The 27983-nt window shown below is 32.8% G+C and overlaps 1 protein-coding gene across 1 annotated transcript in view; it reads left to right on the forward strand.

Annotated features, from left to right (window-relative positions):
* Positions 1 to 27983, forward strand: part of LOC135133615 (collagen alpha-1(IV) chain) — a 93078-nt gene that overhangs the window by 40431 nt on the left and 24664 nt on the right. The gene's annotated exons all lie outside the window — the stretch shown is intronic.

Raw genomic sequence — 27983 nt, forward strand, 5'->3', positions numbered from 1 at the left:
AATTGCAAAATGAAGAAATAAAAAATGAAAGAATCGAAAAACCGAAAAATTAAAGATTGAACTCTCGAGAAATTTGATAACAAAAAATTGCCAAATCTGAAAATTCAAAAATTGGAAAATTGAAAAACTGAAAAATTTAAACTTGAAAACTCGGAAAACGGAGGAAACAAAATAAATTGAAGAATTGAAAAATCGGATAAACCAAAAAGCTTTAAAATCTAAAAAATGAAAATGGAAAAATTGTAAAATCGTAAAATCGAAGAAGTGAATATTTTTGAAAATATAATTATTATGACATATTTAAAAAAAAACTCGAGAAACTGCAAATCAAAAATTAAAGAAACGAAAAACTGAAAAATCTAAAACTGAAAAAACGAAAATTTAAAAAATTTCAACATTGACGCACCGAAAAATTGAAACAATAAAGAAAATAAAAAACCGAAACAAATAATTGCAAATCGAGAAATTGGAGAAATCAAAAATTGAAAAATCGAAAAAATGAAAAGTAATAAATTGAAAACTTACGAAATTGCAAAAAAATGCACCGTCTCAAAATTTAACGATCCGAAACCTGGAAAATGGAAAACCTGAAAAATTAAAAATGAAAACTTGAAGACCTATATATCGTAAAATTGAAGAAACAAGAAAAAACGAAAAATTGAAAAAATTGAAACTGCAAGAACAAAAATTATAAAAACTGACCGCTGAAAGATAAAAATTGCGAAAATTAAGAAAATAAAATAACGAAACGAAAATTGCAAATCGAAAATTTGAAGAAATAAAAAATGAAAGAATCGAAAAATTAAAAATTGAAAACTGGAGAAATTTGACATCAAAAAATTGCAAAATCTGAAGATTAAAAATTGTAAATTTGAAAAACTGAAAAATTTTAACTTGAAAACCCGAAAAACGGAGGAAACAAAAAAATTGAGGAATTGAAAAATCGTATAAACCGAAAAGTTTAAAATCCAAAAAATGAAAGTGAAAAAATTGTAAAATCGTAAAATCGAAAAAGCGAAAATTTTTTAAAAATATAATTATTATGACATATTTAAAATGAAATCTAGAAAAACTGCAAATCAAAAATTAAACATTGACGCACCGAAAAATTGAAAACTGAAAAATTGCCAATTGAAAAATCCAAAAATTGAAAAATTTTACATTGAAAAAAAATTAGGACATTGAAAACCGAAACAAATAATTGGAAATCGGGAAATTGAAGAAATCAAAAATTGAAAAATTGAAAAAATGAAAAATAATAAATTGAAAACTTATGAAATTGCAAAAAATTACAACGTCTCAAAATTTAACGATCCGAGAGTTGGAAAATGGAAAAACTGAAAAATTTAAAAATTGAAAACTCGAAGACCTACATGTCGTAAAATTGAAGAAACAAGAAAAAACGAAAAATTGAAAAAATTGAAACTGCAGGAACAAAAATTATAAAAACTGACTACCGAAAGATATAAAAATTGTGAAAATTAAGAAAATAAAAAAAAAGAAACGAAAATTACAAATCGAAAATTTGAAGAATTAAAAAATGAATGAATCGAAAAACCTAATAAGTAAAATTTGAAAACTCGAGTAATTTAAAATCAAAAAATTAAAAATTCAAAAATTGGAAATTTGAAAAAGTGAAAAATTTAATCTTGAAACCTCGAAAAACGGAGGGAACAAAAAAAATCGAATAAATCAATAAGTTTTAAAATCCAAAAATTGAAAAATTTCGCAATGAAAAAATCAGAACGTTGAAACACCGAAAAATTATAACAATAAAGAAAATAAGAAACCGAAACAAAAAACGTCAAATCGAAAATTTGAAGAAATGAAAAATTGAAAAAAATAAAAAATTCAAAACTTAGAAATTGCAAACAAATTACAATTTCTCAAAATTGAAAGATCCAAAAATTGGAAAATCGATAAACTGAAAAATTTTAAAATGAAAACTCGAGAATCTACACATTGTAGAATTGAAGAAAAAAAAACGAAAAATTGAAAACTCAAAGAACAAACAATTATAAAATCTAATCAACAAAAGATATAAAAGCTGTAAAAATAAAAAACCGAAACGAAAAATTGCAAATCGAAAATTTGAAGATATAAGTAATGAAAAATCAAATTTTTTTTTTTAAGAACCCCATATTAATTCTATAGGACTTAGCACACAGTAGTGAGGTGGCAGTTACAATACCGTGTGCTCTTTATTCGCAAAACGAGAGCTTGGAAAAGCCAAAATCATAAAACCACTATATTCCTTGGTACATTATACGTCTCTAGTTCTTGAAACAAGGCGTTTAGGGTTGATGCTATTCCAAAAATAAATTTCAGTTAAAAAAAAATTGATTATATACTTAGTTCAATTATCATTCTATCATTCAATTTGAAGTTTAGAAATGGAAAAAAAATAAACTGCATGATTATCTATCATCTTATTTAATTTTTTCTTTTTCGATCAAAATTTCCCAGTAGGTCCTTGCATCTCGTGACAGATGGCGACCGCCCAATATTATTTCCCCGACTGCGGTTTCTCCTCAACGCACCGGTCGTTGACTTTGACACAAAAAATCCGATTTGACTGCTACCACACAACTTAGAAAATGTGGGCTTCTATAAAGTGTACCGATTCCAAGAAACGGAAGTTTCACTCTAACCTTCGAAAACCTACAAGCAATGTTTGCACGTTTTATAAGAACTGGTGTGTCAAACTGCAACAACTTTTAGCAATTCTAACCCAGTGTTGCAAAGTCGCCAAACCCATCTCCAAAACCTCGTAATTACCTTGCTAATTCTCCCAGTCCCGTTCTAACATATGCCGTTCGATAAAGCAAACAATTTCATTATTGTCGAAACGCTCTCTTACTAAAAAAGAAACGCTCTGTAGGCCGTAATGGTGTCACGTCTTGTAGGCGTTTAGTTAAATACAAGGTGACAATAAATTTAAAATATTGTGCATAAACAATACAACATAGTGCGTGTGTCTCCGGCGGCATTAAGCCGCATTCACATGCGGGCATTATTTCCAAAATATGTCTACTTGATTTAATTAGACGCGACGCCACATGACATAATCCCAATTGAAGCATAAAAAGCACGAAATATCTCCAGAGTAATCCGTGCTGGAGTCGGCCGGACGATAATCCTGACCATCACCTCCTTACAAGGTTAATGTAAATATTTCATCCAGATCGTGGCTGTAATGGGCAAAGCTGCATTTGCAAGCGATCGTTATAAATGCGGCTAGTTCTGCATTCATAATTCACTCAGGTTGTTCACCCTGGGACGATTAACCCACTTCTGGGGGTTCCAGCGCGAAGACCAAATACGTGTAATTACGAAGGCGTTAATGTTGGTGAGAAATTCGAATAAAGAAGAGCCATCGAGTTAGCAGCGGGACGCTTTTGAACGTCGCCGGGTTCGACAGTGACATCAGCTCTGGAGAAATTTTTATTAAGCTTGATCTAATTATGCAAGAAATTCGATTTTCTCATGGACTGTTTGCATATCTACTTATTTACAAACTAATGACTTGTCGCTTTTCAAAAGTGACCGAATTGGATATCTAGTTCGTATATGGGCATGGGCGAGTTCAAGAGGAAGTGTAAGGTTGATCGTATCTGCAACTTGCATTCCTGCTGCATAACGCGAAAAAACGCTAACTTAGCTTTAGAGTGACAGTGTCAGTGACTGTGATAATTGTGATGATGGGTGCAATTTGCGGTGTGTGTTTTCAATTTTCAATGAAAAAAATCGTAGCTATAAATCTAACACAGATGCTAGTATTTGTAGAAAACACATCAATAAACCACACTATTCAGACGAATTTTCGCAGATAAAGCGGTGGAGTTCAGATCAATAAAATAAATTAAAACGATAACAGTTTATGTTTCCTTGAAGAGTGATGAAATGGTTGGAGCGAATTATTGATAAAAGTTATGTCATTCCACTTGAGACACAAAATAAATGGCCACTAAACGTTTACAGTGAACAATGGACTAATAAAATAATTTTTCAAAAAAGCAAAATAAAATTGTCGACGCGTTTTCTTTAGATCATCTTGTGTTCTCTGTTCGTTCAATTAATGTGTGAAAAGGTTAAGTGTTGCATATTTTATTACCGAAAAAATACAATTGAGGATGATTGACGTTTAGGATGATGCATCGAGCGCACTGTAATTTTGGTGTCGAATTGATTAAAAAAGTTCATTTTTAATTGAATCGCATGTGTTTTCGGAAGCGTTGTTTATTGAGATTTATTGTATGTTGTGTAAACTTCATTCCAATTTTTATTTTTAATATTTTTTTTAATCAATTACGGTGTCGAAATAGTTTCAGAGAATCTTGGGGTCCTTTTGTCACTAGCGACTGAATAATGAGAAATTTTAAACAAAACATTTAATTATTAAATATCTTGTCATTCATGTGTATTCTAGTAATCACTAAACCTTATAACAGGTGGTGCGAAATTTTTTAAACTGTCACATAAAATATCGAATTTGATGATGCACTTTTAAAATACCGAATAATCAAATTAATCGGATACAAATATAAAAAATTATTTGGGCAAAACTTCCCTTGCCCCTGAAGTACAGCACAACAAATTCTGCTTCTTTCTAAATTTTATAAAAAATGTTTGCATTTTTTTTTCTGATAATTTTTTTTTGTTTCTTCAGTTTTTCGATTTGCAATTTTTCGAGTTTTCAGGTTTAAATTTTTCAGGTCTTCAATTTAGAATTTCTGGTAGTTAAAATTTTTAATTTTTCAATTTTTCGAATCGTTGAATTTTCGATTTGCAATTTTTCGTTTCGGTTTATTATTTTTCTTATTTTTACAATTTTTACATTTTGCAGTGGTCAAATCTTATAATTTTTTGTTTTTCCAGTTTCCATTTTTCGCTTTATTATACCTATATAAAATTATAAAACAACATTTTGTTATTTTATTTTGAATCTGCCAAACTAAATGCTTTGAAATCTTGCAGATATTTTAAATTTATGGTAAGCATAATAATTTTTAATAAATATATTCCAAAAAACTGATGACGCCATCTCAAAATTTTGACGGATAAATACTATCTAAAATATGCAAAATATGATTAGTTTATACTTGTGATTTACCACTGCATTCATATTTTTTAGATTTGCTTAAACAGGGTGACTCAAAAAAATTAATGGCCAAGTTGTTAAAAAATAAACATCCAATCAGATTTAGGAATTTAACTCGTTAATATGGAAAATTGCAATTTATACCCCTTTTTAAATGTAACAAGTTTTTACAAAATTAATAGAGGCAAAATCAGTTTTATTTTAGCAAGTACTAGCCCCGCCCACCCGCCCCCCATTTTCTCAGAGGATATGTTATTTGCCAAAATAAGTCTTATCTTAGCAAGTTCTAGCCCCGCCCACCCGCCCCATGTTTTCTCAGGGGGTATGTTATTTGCCAAAATAAGTCTTACCTTAGCAAGTACTAGGCCCGCCCACCCGCCCCCTATTTTCTCAGAGGATATGTCATTTGCCAAAATGCTAGTATTTGCTAAGATAAGACTGACTTTGGCAAATGACAATCCTCTGAAAAAATAGTGGGTGGGTGGGCGGGGCTAATACTTGCTACCGATAAAAGTGATTTTGGCAGATGCCATTCCCTCTAAGAAAATAGAGGGCGGGTGGGCGGGGCTAGTCCTTGCTAAGATAAGACTACATTTGGCAAATGACATTTCCTCTGAGAAAATAGGGGGCAAATCTAAAAAAATGAATCCAATGATAAATCACAAGTAAAAACGCATCATATTTTGGGTAAACTTTATTCGTCAAAATTTTGAGATGACGTCATCAATTTCTTGGGGGGAATAAACGGATATATTTGGTTACATGCTTACAAACACTTTAACACATCTGCAAGATTTCAAAGTATCCATTGTTGCAATTCTTGATTTATTGAATAAAATAAATTGTTTGATTCATTTTTTTTTTGAGTCACCCTGTATACGTTTTTCTTATCTTAACAAGTACTAGCCCTGCACACCCACTTATTTTCTCAGAGGATATGTCATTTGCCAAAATAAGACTTATCTTACTACCCTCTGATAAAAAGGGGGCGGGTGGGCGGGGCGAGTATTTGGTGAGATAAGACTGATTTTGGCAAATGACGTAGCCTCCAAGAAAGTAAAGGGAGGATGGGCAGGGCTAGCACTTGCTAAGATAAGACTTATTTTGGGAAATAACATATCTTCTGAGAAGTTAGGGGGCGGGTGGGCGGTCCAAATACTTGTTAACATAAAACTGATTTTGCCCCTATTAATCTTGTCAAAACTTGACAATTTAAAGGCGTTAAATTGCAAAGTTCCATAGTAACGAATTAAATTCCTAAATCTACCCGAAATGAGCAAAATATCTTGAGTTTTTACTTGTGAGTTCTCATTGCATTCATATTTTTTAGATTTGCTTATACAGGTGACTCAAAAAAAATTAACGAATGCTCATTCCATTTTTCCAGAAAATTTTAGAAATACAATACTGTTATTTTTAGTATTACAGTGCACAATCCAAGTTGATATACCCGTCCTTCCCAAAATGTTGATGACGTCATCACAAAATTCTGTAAATTAAAAATTCAACTCAAAAATGGGGGATGTTTTACTATACTTTTTTGTTTCTGTAATTTTACGGTATTCTCTTCGAGTTTTCATTTTTTAATTTTTCAGATTTTCGATTTTCGAACTTTTGGATATTGTAATTTTTCGATCTGTAATTTCATGATTTTTCAGTTTTTATTTCCACAGTTCCTCGATTTACGATTTTCCGTTTCGGTTTTATTTTCTTTATTTTTTCAATTTTTCGGTTTTTCAATGATCTGATTTTATAATTTGTTTTGAATGTGAAATTTTTGATTTTTTTGATTTACAATTACATATTCGGTTTTAAATTTTTCGATGTTTCAACTTCTGGATTTTAAAATTTTTTAATTTTAGATTTTTCAGTTTCTGTATTTTTCAATTTTTTGTTTCTTCAATTTTTGATTTGCAATTTTTCTAGTTTTCATTTTAAATATGTAATAATAATTACATTTTTAAAAATGTAACTGTTGAATCAAATTAAGGGAACATCAGATCCACCATCATAATTCCAGCGAACAAAGACAAGGAAAAAGAAGAATAATTGGTTCAATGAAGAACGCGAGTCAACTATTAAGAAGAAGAATGAAAAGCAGGAATAAAATGGCTAGAGATTGAAAAAGAGAAAAATTATGGGAAATAATATAAAATAAGAAATAAAAGTCCCTATTACTAAAGAAAACGAAATATAGACGAGAAAAGGAAGAAAACTGAAGAATACTCAGAAAAGATAGAAAAGCTACTAAGAGTAAATATAGAAGAAAAAACTGTTGAATTAAATTAAAGAAACATCAGATCTAGGTTTAGAATTCCAGTGAATAAAGTCATGAAGAATAATGAAGATCATATACGGAAAAGAAGAATAACCGATTTAATGAAGAATGCGAGTCGGCTGTTAAGAAGGGAAAGAAAAACATTAAAACTAAAATTTCTGAAGATGGGAAAGCAGGAATATCGTGAGAAATTTACGAAAGTAAGAAATAAAAGTGTACTCGATCAAACTGAAAAAATATCAGATCCGATTTCACAACTCTAGTGGGGAAAGGGGTGGAGCTTAATTGCAAAATCATTGTTTCTCTACAAAAAAAATACCATGTGAAACATCCTTTGTTATTGTTTATATAGTAGGGGAGAGAGGGTTACACGTTACACAGTCGCCTTTTTCTCAAAATACTCTACTTTAAACAATATGATAATACTTAAAACATTTTTTTTGGTGAAAAATTCATCACAACTGAGAGAAGGGTGGGTGGGTGGGGCTTTCTATTTATTTTTTTCTAAATAAATACAGGTTCCTTTCAACACCATACTTAAAAACATGTTTTAGACCATAAGTTCTTGTAGATAAATACGGATTTTGCAATTAAACTCCACCCCGGTAGGCGAGGCTTAAATTTTGCCTTTTTTCTAGGCATATGTAATGATCTTTTCCGCCAAGATATTTAAAACGTTTAAAATGGTAAACTTTTGTTTTGGAAAACATCGATTTTACAATTAAGCTCCGCTCCTCGATCTGACAACCAATGAAAAATTCATCACAATGGAGATTGGGGTGGGTGGGCGGGGCTTAATTGTTTCTTCGTTTTTCTTGACATGTAGTTTTCGTTCAGCAACACGATACCATGTTTCATATGGCAGTTTCTTTAGAGAAATAAGGATTTTGCAATTAAGCCCCGCCTCTCGGCTTGCGCCGAATAAAAACAGTTATCGCAATTGAGAAACGGGTGGGTGGGCGGGGCTTGCATTATGCTTTTTTTTTAACATGTGTAGGTAGTTTTCTTTTTACGACAATAAATTGAAAACGTGTTCAAAGGGTAAATTTGTAGAGAGTTGTGGAAGCTAAAATTTACCATTTTAAACATGTTTTCAGTTTTTGTTGTGAAGGGAAGAATATGTATATTAAAAAAAAGGAAAATACAAATCCCGCCCACCCACTCTGTCTCATTTGTAAGGATTTTTTTTGTTCATCGTGACCCAAGTGGGGCGGAGCTTAATTGCAAAATCCGTATTTTTCTACAAGAATTACCATGTTCTTCAGTGATCGCATTGCTCGAAGAAAACTATATGTATTAAGGAAAAAAGCCAAAAGATAAGCCCCACCTATCCGTCTGGATCTCAATTGTGATGAATTTTCCATTCGTTGTCAGACCGAAGGGCGGAGTTTAATTGTAACATCAATATTTCTCTAAAAAATTCTACCCTTCTAGAGAAATAAGGATTTTGCAACTAAACTCCGCCCTTCAGCTCACAATGAATAAAATTTTCATCACAATTGAGAAGGGGTGGGTGGGCGGGCTTATATTTTATCCATGTTTTTCTTAATGTACGAAGTCTTCTTTTCCCAACAAGAAACTGAAAATATGTTTAACTATCCTGCTGTTGCAAGAAAATTCTATATACTAAAAAAAAAAACAAAGCTTAAGAAGAATTATTGGTTCAATGAAGAATGCGAGTCGGTTATTAAGAAGAAAGTAAAAGCAGAACTAAAATGTCTAAAAACAGAAAAAGAAGAAGAATATGGGAAATAGAATAAAATAAGAAGTGACAGTCTCCTATTAGAGAAAACGGATAATAAGATAAAGAAGAAAATGGAAGAATACTCAGAAGATATAGAAAAGCTACAGAGGATAAATATTCAAGACAAATCTATTAAATGAAATTGAAGAATATCAGATCCAGTATCATAACTGTAGCGGAAAAAGCCAGAAAATCAAGACACACAGAAAAGAAGAATAAGAGTCAGCCAGAGTCAGAAAGGTGAAATATCAAGGTTAAACTGGCTGAAAATGGAAAAACACGAAGAAATGAGAAATACAAGAAAGTAAGATATGAAATCGGTATGCCACTGAAGAAAATAGAATGCAGAAGAGACAAAGAAAAAATTTAAAGTGTATTGAATCAAATTGAAGAAACATTAGATTCTGTATTTCAGCTCCATTGAAAAAACTATAAAACGAAGACATACAGAAAAGAAGAATCATTGATTCAGTGAAGAATGCCAGTCAGCGGTTTAGAGGAAAAGAGAAGCGTCAAGACTAAAATGGGTGAAAAAGGAAAGAACATGAAAGATATAAGAAAGTAGGAATTAAAAGTGTGGATAAGACAAGAAAAAATTGAAAGTTTATTGGATCAAACTGAAGAAATATCAGATCCTGTATTTTAGCTGCACTGACAAAGCCATAAAGTGAAGACATACAGAAAAGAAGAATTATTGTTTCAATATGAATGCGAATCAGGTATTAAAAAGAAAGGAAAAGCAGGACTAAAATGGCTAAAGATAGAAAAAAAGGAAAATTATGGGAAATATAATAAAATAAGAAATGAAAGCCCTGTTTTTTATTATAATATCTCTTGTTCTTTGTGCCAAAAGATGAATTATTTGATTCTGAATATCTTTACCAACATAATGAATATGGGGCCATAAATTCCAAATAATTCAACACTTCCCTCGTTTTTTATACTGAGTACCACATAATTTAACAGTTTATACTCATGTCTAACACGTTTGATTAACAAAAAATAGACAGTTATACAATGATAGATTAAAATCGTTTATAAAAAGCGTGAATAATATGGGACCAAAGGGAGTACCTTGCAGCACACAAACATTTCACCTTGATTGCCATAAAATCACAGTTTATCTAAAAGAATAGTGTGCGTTAAGTACCAAGAATGTTTTTATAAATGTATTGATAACAAAAAATAGTTACAGACGATCAATAACCCAAATAAATCAGTTCCTCCCACACCACGCATCGCATTTCATCCACCTAATCACCACGAACATAAATAAAACCACAATTTCTCCATTCCCGTGTGAAATCACCCTGTATCCTGCCGCGAGAGCTATAACTATTCGTTATTAATATTAACCGGTCATGAGACAAAGGTGCATGCACGCTCAACTTTATGATCTTCTTGCGTTGTAAACTAGAAGATCCTTTATTTCCGTCAATAGTACCGTAATTTTTGAACAAAGCCTGACCGGTATCGGATTTCAAAGCAGCCACCCACAGGATCGACCCGACGACAGGTTGAGCCGCTAATTTAGACATCGTGAGGTAAACCCGTGTTAATGTAATCTGGAGATATGTCGACTTGACAGTTTTATTTGCTAGACAAATGTTACTGGGTGCTTGGGGGGCAATCTTGAGATTGAAGAGTTAATTGATGGAGTTAGCGAATCGATGCTAACGACAAGACAGATTTATCTTACGTAAGACCGGCGATAAACGGCTTGTTAAAATTTTGCACCCAACAAATCTAAATTTTTAATTCGACAATAAATCCCATAAATAAGAATTTTTCCCTGCTCCACTTTGCATTTCTCGAACTCGGCTGCATTTTAATCGAATCTTGCGATGAAATTACGACCAATTATAACCCAACCTACTTCTTACGCAATCAAGTATTAATGATATTCACACTTATCGCCACTTTTTCCCGCTGCGACCCCGATCGAGGCTTTAAATAAAGCTTACAACAATGTTTGGACTGAATTATAAACCCAACCTGCGAGTTACCGTAATAAAATTAATTATTTTCGACGGATTTATTCGGCCGGGCCACGATTTGTGGCGAGGCAGAAAATTAGTCGGATCTGGTCAGACGACAGATGTTTCCTGCACATGAAGATGATTAATTTTGGGAGAATTCCGGGAACTGGGCTTTCAGAAGCGCCGACGAGTCTGGTTTCGGAATAATAAACGTCGTTGCGAAAATGTGTGAATATTTAGGAGCAAGTCAAGGGTCCAAGGTTTTTTTTTGGAACATGGTTATAACGAAATGTCACGATTAAATGATTTGTAAGAGCAAGTACTGCTCTGAATCGGTTCCAGATTGCTCTCTTCTTGCGTAATGACTCAGAGACAACTTCAGTGTGTGGACGATGATGATTACGGTTTTTTCACAGCGTTTCGACGAAATGGGATGTTTAACAATGGAAGCAGTAAAGTCGGCGCTTTCTCCCATTACGGGACTGTTTTTATTGTGGTGAAAAGAACAAAGGTCATGGACGAAATAAGAATCCAGTAAACACTCAAGGCGGATTCATCAACCACAAGTACACGAATATGTTATTTAATAAAATTAAAATAGCATTTCCGAAGGGTCATCTATCTAGACCATCTCGGAAGTGTCGTCAGTTCCTTGCCCCCATCAAACACCCAGCAGCACCTCGATGTTACCATTAAGCCCCATCATCGGCTCAGCGAATGGCCCACGTAAATCGGCGTGATGATCTTTATTAAAAACACGCTGCGCCGCATAATGAATCTAATCAGGCGTGTGCTTAACGGGCATCAATCTGATTTTTAATCTCGGCAAGACAAAGCCCAGCGTCACCCATCGCGTAATTCGATCCGCCGATGCACTCCTGGATTCCTGTGGGTGTAGGACTATCTCTGTGCTTCCTACGGGCGCCGCCCACGCTATCTTCGTCCACATTGTTTCAGCGACCACGTGACTAACACAATTTCCCTGTGTCTGTAGCGGCGGCGCTCCGAGATGTGCCACTTTACCATCTTTATTTGGTGAACTGGTTTCCTTTATTATCGCGCGAGGCGGAAGTGGCGAATGATGCGCGAATTTTATCAGTATTTTGACGGTATGTCGAGGACGAAGACCGAATTTCTTGTTTATTGGCGATTAGGTTTTTGGGTGACAGAGTGACGGTTGAAAATGAGATTGGATGTGTATACTCAGAACGTTATTTTTGTATCCAAGAGAATTTTGTTCCGATTTGAAATTTCACAATTTTGAATAATAGATTGACACTATGTTTTTTATTACAATATCTCGTTCTTTGTGCCAAAAAATCGTTGAAAGAAAACTATGTACATAATAAAAAAAAAAGATTAAGCCCCACCCACCCGCCCCGATGTCAATTGTGACGAGTTTTACATTCCTATTGTTTAATTGTAACATCAAAATTTCTCTAGAAAATTCTACCACTTTAAAAACATATTTCATTAGGTAATTTCGTGTAGAGAAACGAGGATTTTGCAACTAAGTTCCATCCTTCAGCTCACGATGAATAAAATATTCGTCACAATTGAGAAGGGGTGGGTGGGCGGGGCTTATATTTTGTCTCTTTTTTCTTAATATATAAAGTTTTTTTTCCCAACAAGAAACTGAAAACATGTTAACTATCCTGTTGTTGAAAGAACTCTCCATATATTAAAAAAAAACAAAAGAAAACACAAAGATTAAGCCCCACCCACCCGCCGCGATCTCAATTGTGATGAGTTTTTCATTCACTGTTAAACCGTTGTTTTAAGTTTTTGTTATGAAAAGATGACTACGTGTATTAAGAAAAAAAGGCAAAATACAAGCCCCGCCCACCCACCCTACCTCAATTGTGATGATTTTTTTTATTCGTCGTGAATCAAAAGGGTTGAGCCTAATTGCAAAATCCTTATTTCTCTGCAAGAAATTACTATGTAAGACATGTTTTTGAGTATCGTATTATCCAGGGAATGCTATGTACATTAAGTAAAAATTAAGGCCGATTGCATATAGTTTGCTTTGAACAACACGATTACTAAAGACATGTTTCACACTTTTTCTCGTTGGAAAACAACGATTTTGCAATTAAGCTCCGCCCATTTGACTCACGACGAATAAAAAAGTCACCACAGTTGAGGTAAGGTGGGTGGGCGCGGCTTATATTTTGCCTTTTTTTCTTAATGTACGTAGTCATCTTTTCACAACAAAAACTTAAAATAGATGACTCCGTATATTAAGAAAAAAAGGAATAATATGTATAATTGCAAAATACAAATTTCTCTACAAAAATTTACCATTTTCAAAAGTTTCTTGTTGATAAAAAAAGGCAAATACATCTGTCAAGTTAAACAAAGCATAACGGTAATCAGGTGATTAAAAGTACTATACAAACGGGCATTACAAATCGAATAACGACAAAATAGAAAAAAAGAAATATTGTAAATTCGAAGTACTGGAAATTAAAAAATCGGAAAATCGGATCATTGAGGAATCCAAAAATTGCACAATTGCAGAATTTGAAAATTCGAAAATCGGAAGAAACATTGAAAAAATAAAGGAAATAAAACAAAAAATTGTGAATAAAATCAAGAAAATGAAAATTAAAAAATCGGGAAAATGAAAAGCAAAAATAAAGAACTTGAAAAGTGAGGAAACAAAAAATTGAAAAATCGAAAAATGGAAAATTGAAAAATTTCAAAACGAAAACTTCAAGAAACGATAAAGTGAAAAATTGGGAAACGTACTCAGTTTATGGAAAGAGAATCTGATGGCATTCAAAAACATCCAGACATCCAAGAGAAACCGAAAGAACACGGAAGAATATTAGAGAATATAAAAAATCCAAAAGAGTCCGAAAGAATACAGAATAATACTAGAAAGCACGAAAAAACCCAGAAGATTCGGCAGGAATTCGAGAGAATCAGAAATAATCTGAAAGAATACGGTTGTATTGGAAAGAATGTGAGAATCCAACAAAATTCGAAAGAATTCGGAAGAATCCGAGGAACTCAGAGAGAATCCGAAAGAATATGGAACAATAAGAGAGAATACAACAACATCTAACATGGTCGGGGAGGATTCGAAAGAATCAAACAGAATCCTGATAAATACGTAAAAATTCGAGAGCGTTCTAGATAATCCGGTGAAATCCAAAAAAATTCGAAAGGAAACGCAAAAATCCGAGATAATACGAAATAATCCATGTGAATATGAAAAATTCCGTGAGAATTCGGGAAAATCTTGAAAATCCGGAAGAATAAAAAAAATCCAAGGGTATCCGATATAATCCGCGTGAATCCGAGAGAGTACGAACCAGTCCAAGAGAATTTAGAAGAATCCGATAGAATCCGAAAGAATTTGAGAGGCTCAGAGAGATTCCGAGAAATTTCGAAAGTATACGGAACAATACGAGAGAATAGGAAAAAATTGGTTGAAGATTATTTCAACAGAACTTCCCTCGCCTCTGAACGAATAATTGTAAAATTGGAAGAAACATTGAAAAAATAAAAGAAAAGAAACAAAAAATTGCGAATAAAATCAAGAAAATGAAAATAAAAAAATCGGGAAAATGAAAAATAAAAACAAAGAATTAGAAAATATAATATCTCTTGTTTTTTGTGCTAAAAAATTGTTGAAAGAAAACTATGAACATAATGAAGAAAAAAGATTAAGCCCCACCCATCCGCCCCGATCTCAGTTGTGATGAATTTTTCATTCGTAGTCAGACCGAGGGGCGGAGTTTAATTGTAAGCGCCATATTTGTTTACAAGAATTTACCATTTTAAACATGTTCTAAGTTTCTTGTTCTGAAAAGATAAATGCGTATATTAAGAAAAAAGACAAAATATAAGCCCCACCCACCCTTAATTGTGATATTTTTTTTTAATCATCGAGAGCCAAAGGAACGGAATTTAAATGCAAAATTCGTATTATTTTTTTTATTATCAAAATTCTACCCCTTTAAAAACATATTTTATATGGTAATTTCTTGTAGAGAAGCGAGAATTTTGCAACTCAATTCCACCCTTCAGCTCACGATCAATAAAATATTCGTCACAGTTGAGAAGGGGTGGGTGGGCGGGGCTAATGTTTTGTCCATTTTTTCTTAATATACTAAGTCTTTTTCCCAACAAGAAATGGAAAACATGTTAACTATCCTGTTGTTGAAAGAAAACTCCATTTATTAAAAAAAAAACAAAAGAAAACACAAAAATTAAACTCCACCTACCTGCTCCGGTCTCACTTGTAATGAATTTTTCATTCGTTATTAAACCGTTGTTTTAAGTTTTTGTTGTGAAAAGATAACTACGTATATTAAGACAAAAAATGCAAAATATAAGCCCCGCCCACCCATCCTACCCCATTTGTGATGATTTTTTTATTCGTCGTGAGTCAAAAGGGCGGAGCTTAATTGCAAAATCGTAATTTCTTGCAGAGAAAGTAAGACATGTTTTTGAGTATTGTGTTGTCTAAGGAATGCTATGTACATTAAGTAAAAATTAAAGCCAAATTGAGATTAGGACGAATGGGTGAGGTTTATCTTTTAGTTTTTTTTTTTTTTTTAGTTAATACATACAGTTTGCTTTGAATTACACGATTATTCAAGAACATGTTTCACACACCAATTTCTCGTCGGGTAAACAAAACATCACAATTGAGGTAGGGCGGGTGGGCGGGGCTTATAATTTGCCTTTTTTTTTTCTTAATATACGTAGTCAAATTTTCACAACAAAAACTTAAAACAGATGACTACGTATATTATAAGAAAAAAAGCATAATATAATTGTAAAATATATATTTCTCTACAAAAATTTACCATTTTCAAAAGTTTGTTGTTGGGAAAAGAAGGCTATAAAATCGAAAAAAACAAATATTGTAAATTCGAAATACTGGAAATTAAAAAATCGGAAAATCGGATAATTGCTCAATTGGAAAATCGAGGAATTGAAAAATGAAAAATTTGAAGAATGAAATAAACGAACGAAAAATTGTAAAAACGGAAGAAACATTGAACAAATGAAGGAAATGAAACAAAAAATCGTGAATAAAATCAAGAAAATGAAAATTAAAAAATCGGGAAAATGAAAAATAAAAATAAAGAACTTGAAAATTGAGGAAACAAAAAATTGAAAAATCGAAAAATCAAAAATTGAGAAACTGAAGACGCGAAAAATGGAAAATTATAATATCGAAAAGTTGCAAAATTGAAAAATTTCAAAACAAAAAATTCAAGAAACGATAAACTGAAAAACTTGCAAGCGTGAAATTGAAAAATTGAAAAAAATAGGGTCGGTTTATGGAAAGAGAATCTGATAGAATCCAAAAACGTCCAAACATCCGAGAGAATCCAAAAGAACACGGAGGAATATTAGAGAATATAAAAAATCCAAAAGTCCGAAAGAATACAGAAGAATATTAGAAACTAAGAAAAAAACCCATGAAATTCAGAGAGAATTCGAGAGAATCAGAAAGAATCTGAAAGAAAGAAATTCAGAGAATCCAACAAAATCCGAAAGAATCCAGAAGAATCCGGGGAACATAGAGAAAATCCGAAAGAATATGGAACAATAAAAGAGAATACAACATCTAAGGTAGTTGGGCAGGATTCGAAAGAATCAAACAGAATCCGGTTAAATACGAAAAAAGCCGAGAGCGTGCTAGATAATCCGGTAAGATCCAAAAAAATTCGAAAGGAAACGCAATAATCCGAGTGAATCCATGCGAATATGAAAACTTCCGGGAGTTCGGGAAAATCTTGAAAATCCGGAAGAATAAAAAAATCCAAGGGTATCCGATATAATCCGTGTGAATCCGAGAGAATACGAAAAAACCAAAGGAATTTAGGAGAATCCGATAAAATTCGAAAGAATTCGAGAGGCTCAGAGGGATTCCGAGAGAATTCGAAAGTATACGGAACAATACGAGAGAATAGGAAAAAATTGGTCGAAGGTTATTTCAACAGAACTTCCCTAGCCTCTGAAGTGTAGCCAAATACATCTGGATTTTCTAACATTTTTTTTTACAATTTTTGTTTTCTGATAACCTCTGTAAAGTAAAATCCAGTGGCGTAAATTCCACAGCTTTTTTGACTCGAATTTTCCAGTTCTTCAATCTTTCATTTTTTTGTTTCTTCATTTTTTCGAGTTTTCAACTTGTGAATTTTTCAATTTATTGATTTTGCAATTTTTCGAATTGAGTTTCTTGAGTTTTCAATTTTTAATTTTTCCATTTGCAATTTTTCGTTTCAGAAAAACAAAAAAACAAAGATAAACTCCACCCACCCGCCCCGGTCTCACTTGTCATGAATTTTTCATTCGTTGTTAGACCGAGGAGCGGAGCGTGATTGCAAAATACAATTGCTCTACAAATATTTACCAATTTCAAAAGTTTCTTGTTGCGAAAAGATGACTACGTATATTAAGAAAAAAAAAGACAAAATATAAGCCCCGCCCACCCACCCTACTTCAATTGTGATGATTTTTTTTATTCGTCGTGAGTCAAAAGGGCGGAGCTTAATTGCAAAATCGTTCTTTTCTTACGTGAAATTGTTGTGTGAAACATGTTCTTGAGTAATAGTGAGAGAATACGAACAAATCCAAGAGAATTTTTTTTGCAATTTTTGTTTTCTGATAACCTCTATAAAGTAAAGCTTTTTTGACTTGAATTTTTCAGTTCTTCAATCTTTCATTTTTTCGAGTTTTCAAATTTTGAATTTTTCAATTTATAAATTTTCCCATTTTTCGAATTGAGTTTCTCGAGTTTTCAATTTTTAATTTTTCCATTTCATTTTTTTTTCTTTATTTTTACAATTTTTAAATTTTCCAGTTTTCCGATTTTCCAACTTTCAAACGTTACAATTTTTAGATTTTGCAGTTTTCAGATTTGAAATTTCACGAACTTTGAATTTTTAATTTTTTAATTTTTACATTTTTCAGCTTTTCATTTCTTCAGTTTTTCTAGAAAAATTATTGAATAATATATTGATGCTATGTTGTATGACTCTTGTTCTTTGCCAAAAAGTTGTTGAAAGAAAACTGTGTACATAAAGAAAAGAAAAAAATTAAGCCCCACCCACCCGCCCCTATCTCAATTGTGATGAGTTTTTCATTCGTAATCAGACCGAGGAGCGGAGTTTAATTGTAACATCAAAATTTCTCTAGAAAATTCTACCCCTTTAAAAACATATTTCATATGGTAATTTTTTGTAGAGAAACGAGGATTTTGCAACTAAGCTCCACCCTTCAGCTCACAATGAATCAAATATTCATCACAATTGAGAAGGGGTGGGTGGGCGGTGCCAATATTTTATCCATTTTTTCTTAATATACGAATTCTTTTTCCCTACAAAAACTGAAAACATGTTAATTATCCTGTTGTTGAAAGAAAACTCCATATATTAAAAAAAAAACAAATATTAAAAATTAAAAAATCAGAAAGTCGGATAATTGAGGAATTCAAAAATTGCACAATTGCAAAATTTGAAAATGGGAAAATCGAGGCAATAAAAAATGAAAAATTTGAAGAATCAACTAAACGAACGAAAAATTGTAAAATCGGAAGAAACATTGAAAAAATGAAGAAAATGAAACAAAAAATTGTGAATAAATCAAGAAACTGAAAATTAAAAAAATCGGGGAAATGAAAAAGAAAATAAAGAACTCGAAAATTGATAAACTGAGACGCGAAAAATGGAAAATTATTATATCGAAAAGTTGCGAAATTGAAAAATGCTTATATTCACATTGTTTTTTATTATAAATAATATCTCTTGTTCTTTGTGTCAAAAATTGTTGAAAGAAAGCTATCTACATAAAGAAAAAAAGATTAAGCTCTACCCACCCGCCCTGATCTCAATTGTGATGAATTTTTCATTCGTAATCAAACCAAGGGGCGGAGTTTAATTGTAACATTAAAATTTCTCTAGAAAATTCTACCCCTTTAAAAATAGATTGCATGCGGTAATTTTTTGTAGAGGGACTTATATTTTGTCCATTTTTTCTTAATATATGAAGTCTTTTTTCGTAACAACAACTGGAAACATATTAACTATCCTGTTGAAAAGAAAAAAAAAATAACAAAGATTAAACCCCACAATTTTTCTGGCACTCAATCAAAAATAGACAAATAGGCTGAAATAAACGGATTTTCTCCTAGGATCCATTGTTTAGTAATTAAAGTTAATATGAAATAAAAAATAAAACAGTAGGTATCTGAAACCTCTCGTACCACACACACGAAAAAAAGTCGCCTCTTAACAATCTTAAAAAAATAAAAAAACCCGAACAATAGAAAAGACAAAGAGAACCCCCGCAACTAAGACGAAAGACGGAAACGCACAATGATAAACCTTCCACTAATTATAAAGCACGTTTGGCAGCCTGCCACATCCTTAACCATGAATAAATATCTCCTAGTCCCATAAATCCAAATCAGCAAGAAGCAATTTTCTCGGCATAGCTCTCCTCAACGCGACCATTAACCGTACCACCCAAAAAACCCCACATAGCTCAGCGTCCGGCGGCAAAAAATCGCACTCCCAAACCTGACCGACCCGCCGGATTCCTGGCCTCCCATTTTAGCCCAACGTAGGCGCTGTTTGACGAAAACCCAATAAAATGGAAATAGAAGCAGGTGGAGTCGCCTTACGCAACAGCCCAAAACAACGATAAATCGGGCCGACTCGATCGATCTGCATATCGCTTCTCGGAACCAGAGCGCACCGTCATCGGTTCTTTGTCTCGGGTTTCTTCTTACATTTGACGAATCCGCGATGCTGCGGCTGCATTCTTGCGAGCCAGCGATGCGGAAAGTGCAAGGGCTGCAGCCCTGCAGCGGGACTGCATTGCATGATGCTCAAATTAGCGATTTCATGAATGGGTGACGGCGCTGGGACGGATTCAATGGGTTATGCAAATGGTTGGGACCATCCCAAGCCAGATGGTCAGTTGTCGTAAATCTCGCCGTCTGCACTCGGCAGACTTGACCTGCTAGGTATGCATTACCTGTATCTATGGGCTGGGGAGAGACTTCAATGGTCGATGAGGAGAGGAGTGCGAGAAATTTGGCAAGAGAAGGAAGGCTGCGGTGGAGATGGGCGGCGAAATCGCTTTGAAAGGAATTATAACTTTGCAGGAAGCGAAATAGTTGAAAGAAATATTTTGACTGGCTCGAAATTAAAAACGTAATAACTCTGATGATTCTGTTATATTCAGAACGTTATCTTGGTAAATGTTGTTGTCGTGTGAAATTAAAGACAGTACTAACTGCGTAAACAGACCTTAAATGACGTCATAGCCGTAACAGGTATAGTCCCGTACCAGGAACGTAAACTACAATATAGTAGCCCATATTTTGTAAGGTTATAAGCATTTATACGTATTAATACAGCCCTTTTCAAATTTATTCAAGTGTAGTTCTCTGATACCTTCATTCTTCTTTTCTGTGTGTCTTCTTTTTATAATTTTTCCTACTTCTGGATTTGAAGTTTCTTTAATTTAATTCAACACTTTTTTCTTCTAACTTTATCTTTAGTAGCTTACCAATTTGTTCTGGGTATTCTTCCGTTTTCTTTTTCCTTGTATTCCATTTTCTTTAATAATATGTCGGTTTCACGTCTTGTTTCTGACATTCCATAAGATCTTCTAGCTTTATCATTATCAGCTATTTTAGTCTTGATGGTTCTCCTTTCTTTTTAATCCCTAATTCGCGTTCTTCATTGAATCAATCATTCTTCTTTTCTCTCTGTCTTCATTTTATTACTTTTTCTGCTGCAGTGGTGATACCGGATCTGAATTTCTTCAGTTTGATCCAATATACTTTCTATTTCTTTTTTGTCACATCTATATTCCATTTTCTTCAGTAAAATACCGCTTTTACTTCTTACTTTCTTATAGTTCACATGTTCTTCCTATTTTTCGGTTTTTTCAGCCATTTCAGTCTTGATGCTTCTCTTTGCTTCTTAATCTCTGACTCGCATTCTCCATTGATTTCTTCATTTTGATCTAATACATTATTTTGTCTTGCAAATGTATGTATCCTGTGTAGCTTTTCTATTTCTTCTTAGTATTCTTCCGTTTTCTTCTTTATCTCAACTGTATTCTGTTTTCTTTGGTAATAGAGGAAGTCTCAATGCTTAGATGTAAGCTACATAGAACAATTTTCAATTATTGTAAGATACAATAATCTGTTATTGTTCCATATTCTTTCGGATTCTCTCTGAGTTTCTCGGATTCTTCTGGATACTCTCAGATTCTTTCTAATTCTCTCGAATTCTCTCCGAATCTCCTAGGTTTTTTCTTAGTTTCTAGTATTCTTCTGTATTCTTTTGTACTTTTGAATTTTTTATATTCTCTAATATTCTTCCGTGTTCTTTCGGATTCTCTCGGATGTCTGGATGTTTATGGATTCTATCAGATTCTCTTTCCATAAACCGGGCCTGTGTTTTTAAATTTTTTAATTTCACGTTTCCAAATTTTCCAATTTTGCAGTTTCTCAATTTTTAATTTTTCGATTTCGCAAATTCTTTATTATTATTTTTCATTTTCCGGATTTTTTAATTTTTATTTTCTTAATTTTATTTACAATTTTTTGTTTCGTTTCCTTTATTTTTCCAATGTTTCTTCCAATTTTACAATTTTTCGTTCTTTTAGTTGTTTCTTCAAATTGTTGTGAAATTTTTGGATTCCTCAATTATCCGAGTTTCCGATTTTTTAATTTCCAGTATTTCGAATTTACAATATTTCTTTTTTTCGATTTTGTACCTATTCGATTTGTAATGCTTAATCTTTGTGTTTTCTTTTGTTTTTTTTTTTTAATAATAATATATGGAGTTTTCTTTCAACAACAGGATATTTAACATGTTTTCAGTTTCTTGTTGGGAAAAAAGACTTCGTATATTAAGAAAAAATGGACAAAATATAAGCCCCGCCCACCCACCCCTCCTCAATTGTGATGAATATTTTATTCATCGTGAGCTGAAGGGTGGAGCTTAGTTGCAAAATCCTCATTTCTCTACAAGAAATTACCATATGAAATATGTTTTTAAAGGGGTAGAATTTTCTAGAGAAATTTTGATATTACAATTAAACTCCGCCCCTCGGTCTGATTACTAAAGAAAAACTCTTAACAATTGAGATCCGGGTGGGTGGGGCTTAATCTCTTTTTTTTTTCCTTTATGTACATAGTTTTCTTTCAACAATTTTCTGGCACAAAGAACAAGAGATATTACAATAAAAAGCATAGTGTGAATATATTATTCAATAATTTTTCTCGCAACACTGGAGAAATGAAAAACTGAAAAATGTAACAATTAAAAAAATAAAAACTCATAACTCGTGAAGTTTTAAATCGGAAAACTGGAAAATTTAAAAATGAAAACTCGAAGAAATATCGCAGAATTGTAGAAAACCAATCAAAATATTGAAGAATCGAAAAATTGTAAAAATAAAGAAAATGAAAAACTGAAACCAAAAATTGCAAATGGAAACATTAAAAATTGACAACTCGAGAAACTCAATTCTAGAAATTGCAAAATTTATAAATCGAAAAATTTAAAAGTTGAAAACTCGAAAAAATTAAGAAACAAAAATATGACAGATTGAAGAACTGAAATTCAAATCAAAAAAGCTGTGAAACCAATATTTACGCCACTGGATTTTACTTTATAGAGGTTATCAGAAAACAAAAATTGCAAAAAAATGTTCGAAAAAGTAAGATTTATTTGGCTGCACTTCAGAGGCGAGGGAAGTTCTGTTGAAATAACCTTCGACCAATTTTTTTCTTTTCTCTCGTATTGTTTCGTATACTTTCGAATTCTCTCGGAATCTCTCTGAGCCTCTCGAATTTTTTCGGATTCTATCGGATTCTCTTAAAATCTGTTGGATTTTTTTTATTCTTCCGGATTTTCTAGATTTTCCCGAATTCTCACGGAATTTTCCATATTCACATGGATTCACTCGGATTATTTCGTATTTTCTCGGATTTTTTCGCATTTATCCGAATTCTGTTTGATTCTTTCGAATACTCCTCGACTATCTTAGATGTTGTCGTATTCTCTTTTATTGTTCCATATTCTTTCGGATTCTCTCTGAGTTCCTCAGATTCTTCTGGATTCTTTCCGATTTTGTTGGATTCTCTGAAATTTTTTCCAATACTACCGTATTCCTTCAGATTCTTTCTGATTCTCTCGAATTCTCTCCGAATCTCCTGGGTTTTTTCGTAGTTTCTTGTATTCTTCTCTTTCCATAAACCGACACTATTTTTTTCAATTTTTCAATTTCACGCTTGCAAATTTTTCAGTTTATCGTTTATTGAATTTTTCGTTTTGAAATTTTTTAGTTTTGCAACTTTCCAATATTATAATTTTCATTTTTCGCGTCTTCAGTTTCTCAATTTTTAATTCTTCGATTTTTCAATTTTTTGTTTCCTCAATTTTTAAGTTCTTTAGTTTTATTTTTCATTTTCCCGATTTTTTAGTTTTCATTTTCTAGATTTTATTCTCAATTTTTTGTTTCATTTTCTTTATTTTTTTCAATGTTTCTTCCGATTTTACAATGTTTCGTTCATTCCATTTTTCAAATTTTACAATTGTGCAATTTTTGGATTCCTCAATTATCCGATTTTCTTTTTTAATTTTTAATCTTTGTTTTTTTTTTTATTTTTTTAATGTTTGGAGTTTTCTTTCAAAATATAAGCCGCGCCCACCCACACCTTCTCAATTGTGATGAATATTTTATTCATCGTGAGCTAAAGGGTAGAGTTTAGTTGCAAAATCCTTGTTTCTCCACAAGAAATTACCATATGAAATACTAGCTTTCCTATTTTTTTTCATCTTTATCTTGTTTCTTACATTTCCCATGATCTACCACTTTTTCACCACCAGCCATTTTAGTCTTCTTTCTTCTTAATTGCTAAGTCGTATTCTTCAATGAACCAATCATGCTTCATTTCTCTGTGTCTTTATTTTAAGACTTTCTCTACTGACTTTCTATTTCTTCTTAGTCACATCTACATTCCATTTTCTTCTGTAACACACTGTTGACTGTGGCTACTCCGACCGTCATTGTGTTGTAAATAGATTGTCAAAACGTTACTTTTTCCAAAAATTGTCAAATATATTTATAGAAAATGATGAAATATTTAGACGCCATTGTAAATATGATTGTAAAATTGCAAATTCTTTTCTACACAGTCTATGCCCTTAACTTGTCGGAAAAGAATTAACCACTTTTCGAAAAACGTCAAGTGATAATAAAAACTGTCAAAAGTCACGTAGAAACAAAAAACTGTCAAACAAAATTGAAATGATGCTTTTTAGAGGAGATTAAGTAAAATCTATTGATTGTGGCTACTCCGATCGTCATTTTGTTGTAAATTATCCATAGATAGTCAAGACGTGTCTTTTTCCAAAAATTGTCAAATATGTTTGTTAGAAATTGTAAAATAATTAGACACCATTGTAATTATGATTGCAAAATTTCAAATTCTTTCTTAAACAGTTTGTGCTTCCAATTTTTCGGAAAAAAAAAACACTTTTTGAAAAACATCAAATGATAGTTAAAAATTGTCAAAATCACACTGAAACAAAATTGAAATGATGCTTTTCGGAGGGGATTAAGTAAAATTTGTTGACTGTGGCTAATCCGACCGTTATTTTGTTGTAAATGATCCATAGATAGTCAAGACGTGTTTTTGTCCAAAATTTGTCAGATATGCTTGTTGAAAATTGTAAAATAATTAGACACCATTATAATTATGATTGTAAAATTTCAAATTCTTTCCTAAAGAGTTTATGCTCCCAATTTGTCGGAAAAGAAATAAACACTTTTTGAAAAATATCAAATCATAGTTAAAAATTGTCAGATATCACACCGAAAAATTGAAATGGTGCTTTTCGGAGGAGATTAAGTAAAGTTTGTTGACTGTGGCTAATTCGACCATCATTTTGTTGTAAAGAATCCATAGATTGTCAAAACGAATCTTTCCAAAAATTGTCAGATATGTTTGTTGGAAATTGTAAAATAATTAGACACCGCTGTAATTATGATTGTAAAATTTCAAATTCTTTCTTACACAGTTTATACTTCCAATTTTTCTGAAAAGAAATAACCACTTTTTGGAAAACAACAAATGATAGTTAAAAATTGTCAAATATCACACCAAAACAAAATTGAAATGATATTTTTCGGAGGAGATTAAATAAAGTTTGTCGACTGTGGCCACTTCGACCGTAATTTTATTTGTAAATGTTCCATAGATAGTCAAGACGTGTCTTTTTTCAAAAACTGTCAAATATGTTTGTTGGAAATTCTAAAATAATTAGACACCATTGTAAAAATTCTTTCTTAAACAGTTTATGCTTCCAATTTTTCGGGAAAAAAATAACTACTTTTTAAAAGACATCAAATGATAGTTAAAAATTGTCAAATATCACACCTTAACAAAACTGAAATGATTCTTTTCGGAGGAGATTAAATAAAGTTTGTTGACTGTGGCCACTTCGACCGTCATTTTATTTGTAAATGTTCCATAGATAGTCAAGACGTGTCTTTTTTCAAAAACTGTCAAATATGTTTGTAGAAAAATATGAAATATTGTAATTATGATTGTAAAATTTCGAATTCTTTTCTACTTAACTTGCCAGAAAAGAAATAACCACTTTTTGAAAAACGTCAATGATAATAAAAATTGTCAAATGACACAGAAAAACAAAACTGAAATTATGCTTTTTGATGAAAATTAAGTAAATTATAGATAGTTAGATGATCATTTTTTTTTAGCAGAAAACTTGATGTATCCGTTCGCACAATTATAAAATTAAATCAAACATCTAAAAAGAGGACATGTCCGGGTAAAACCGGACGTCTGGTAACCCTATTTCTGTATATCTTTAGCGTGTTATAATTTCATTGTTGTGCTTGCTCATTATCAATTTAATATTATCACATTCGAATACAACATCGGGATTCTTTTCACCACTTTCCTTAATTCGTCTCCGACATTCCAGAAACGTCTAGTGCATCCAGTGCCAATTACTTAGTACTTTACTTAGCGGTTTTCTGCATTTCCTCCATTTCTCGCTTCCTAACATCAACATCGGCATCTTTTATGACCCAATCCACCCGTTTTATTCAAGTGTCAGTCAAAATGATGACCGTTTTGACATGACAACTGAATTGCGACTACTTAAATCTGACATGTAAGCAGAGGGGTTATCAGATGTGTCGTTATGAATGGAACTCTTCAGTAAATACTTAAGTAGATTCTCGATTCACCGAAACTGACACTTGAATGAATCAGAAGGACGATATTGTTTTAATAGCTGCCAGTTCCGTGTAATAAATTCTAGTTTTGCATAATTACGCTATCAGTTCGAGCTTGGAACAATATTCTGAAGTGCAAACGTGTCGCGAATTGAGAATGCAGATTAGACATCGCGTGGTTCACCGTTAGCTATTATTCGTGTAATAAAAGATGTCATAACTGAAGATGTTTTCCAGTGTCTGATTTTTACTCGATCGTTTAGCAAAACTGAATGGAACGCGCATGAATTGAATACATAATAATCTCAGTTCTGTGAACAAAACTGCACAGATAACGTTTCCGGTTACAATAACCTCGAAAGATGCAGGAAAATGACACATCGGGAGATATAATTAGGACATTATTTAATATTTGCAACGTTGGATAACATGTTTCATAAATGCATCCATGTAAAATTAAACTGAACTTTGGACACAGCTTGGACAAGTCGGAGGAGAAATAGTAAAGATTGCTACGCCACTGGCGGCTCGCCGCAGGGCTCCGCTTTTGGGACGATTGTGTTCGATCGTACGCGTGCCGTTTATAATGCGCGCTAATGACATCCGGGAAGAGTCCCATTTCAGTGGTCGTATATCGAGAAATGTGCTAGTTTGGGCTTTTTCATGCTGATGGGCTGATGCAATTGGAGATGGTATATCAGCTAGTTAAAACTTTATGAGTTTGGTGCCACATTTCACTCAATTTAATGTAACCTCTTCAATTGTGAATAATTGGACCAATAGACGGTGCCATCGCCGAAACTAATGGATATTAAGTACCTACAGAGTAGCGATCCATCAATCGAGTGACATCACTGACGCAGTCTGAGTAATTAAGGGACAGCGGTGGATGGATCAAGCGCGTAATCTGATTGGGCTTTTTCTCGATTTCGAGACGAGTGACACAAGATGGGAGATAGCGGTGCGGAATTATTGGGTCCATGACAGTCAACTCTGATTCCCGCGATTTTCAACACGTTGAAAGAGCCAACTCTGACTCAAATGCTTTGTGTCTAGGCGCTCGTAAATATGTGTGAAATCACAATGCATGTTGAAGAAATAAAAACGGATTTTAAAGCCGCTCCATAATAACTTCGACCGCGTAGTCCCATAAATTTTATTATCGGCCGGTTACGATAGATATATTAGTTAGACATTTGCAATAAACCCATTTTTGCGATTTGGTCATTTTTGTGCCTTCCGTCTCGCAACTGGAGCGCACTATCGTAAGATAAGTCAGTTACAACAAAAACAGGCGTTTTCAGGCCTCATTACTAACAATAATTATTCTCCATGTGTTGCAGAACTTAGTACTCGGGTTTGGTTATTTATAGAAATTACAAATTATCGCATTAATTGCGTACGAATTGCGGTTTTCATTGCCTTTTGTTTGCGGTTTATGCGAAGTTCCAAGATAAAGCAGCGTCCTCAAAAATTCTCAACTGTTGCAGATAAACCACACTTTTATCGTGTGTTTATCATTTGACAAACCCGAGGCAAGGTTACTTCACTTCTTTGGATGAAGGTGCGCTTACGGATGGATAAATTTACTTAGCGCATTGCTGGGCGAGG

Source organism: Zophobas morio, unplaced genomic scaffold (assembly GCF_036711695.1).
Source record: "Zophobas morio isolate AGI-343-1 ecotype UQ-CSIRO unplaced genomic scaffold, CSIRO_AGI_Zmor_V1 ptg000022l, whole genome shotgun sequence".
Taxonomy (NCBI): Eukaryota; Metazoa; Arthropoda; class Insecta; order Coleoptera; family Tenebrionidae; genus Zophobas; species Zophobas morio.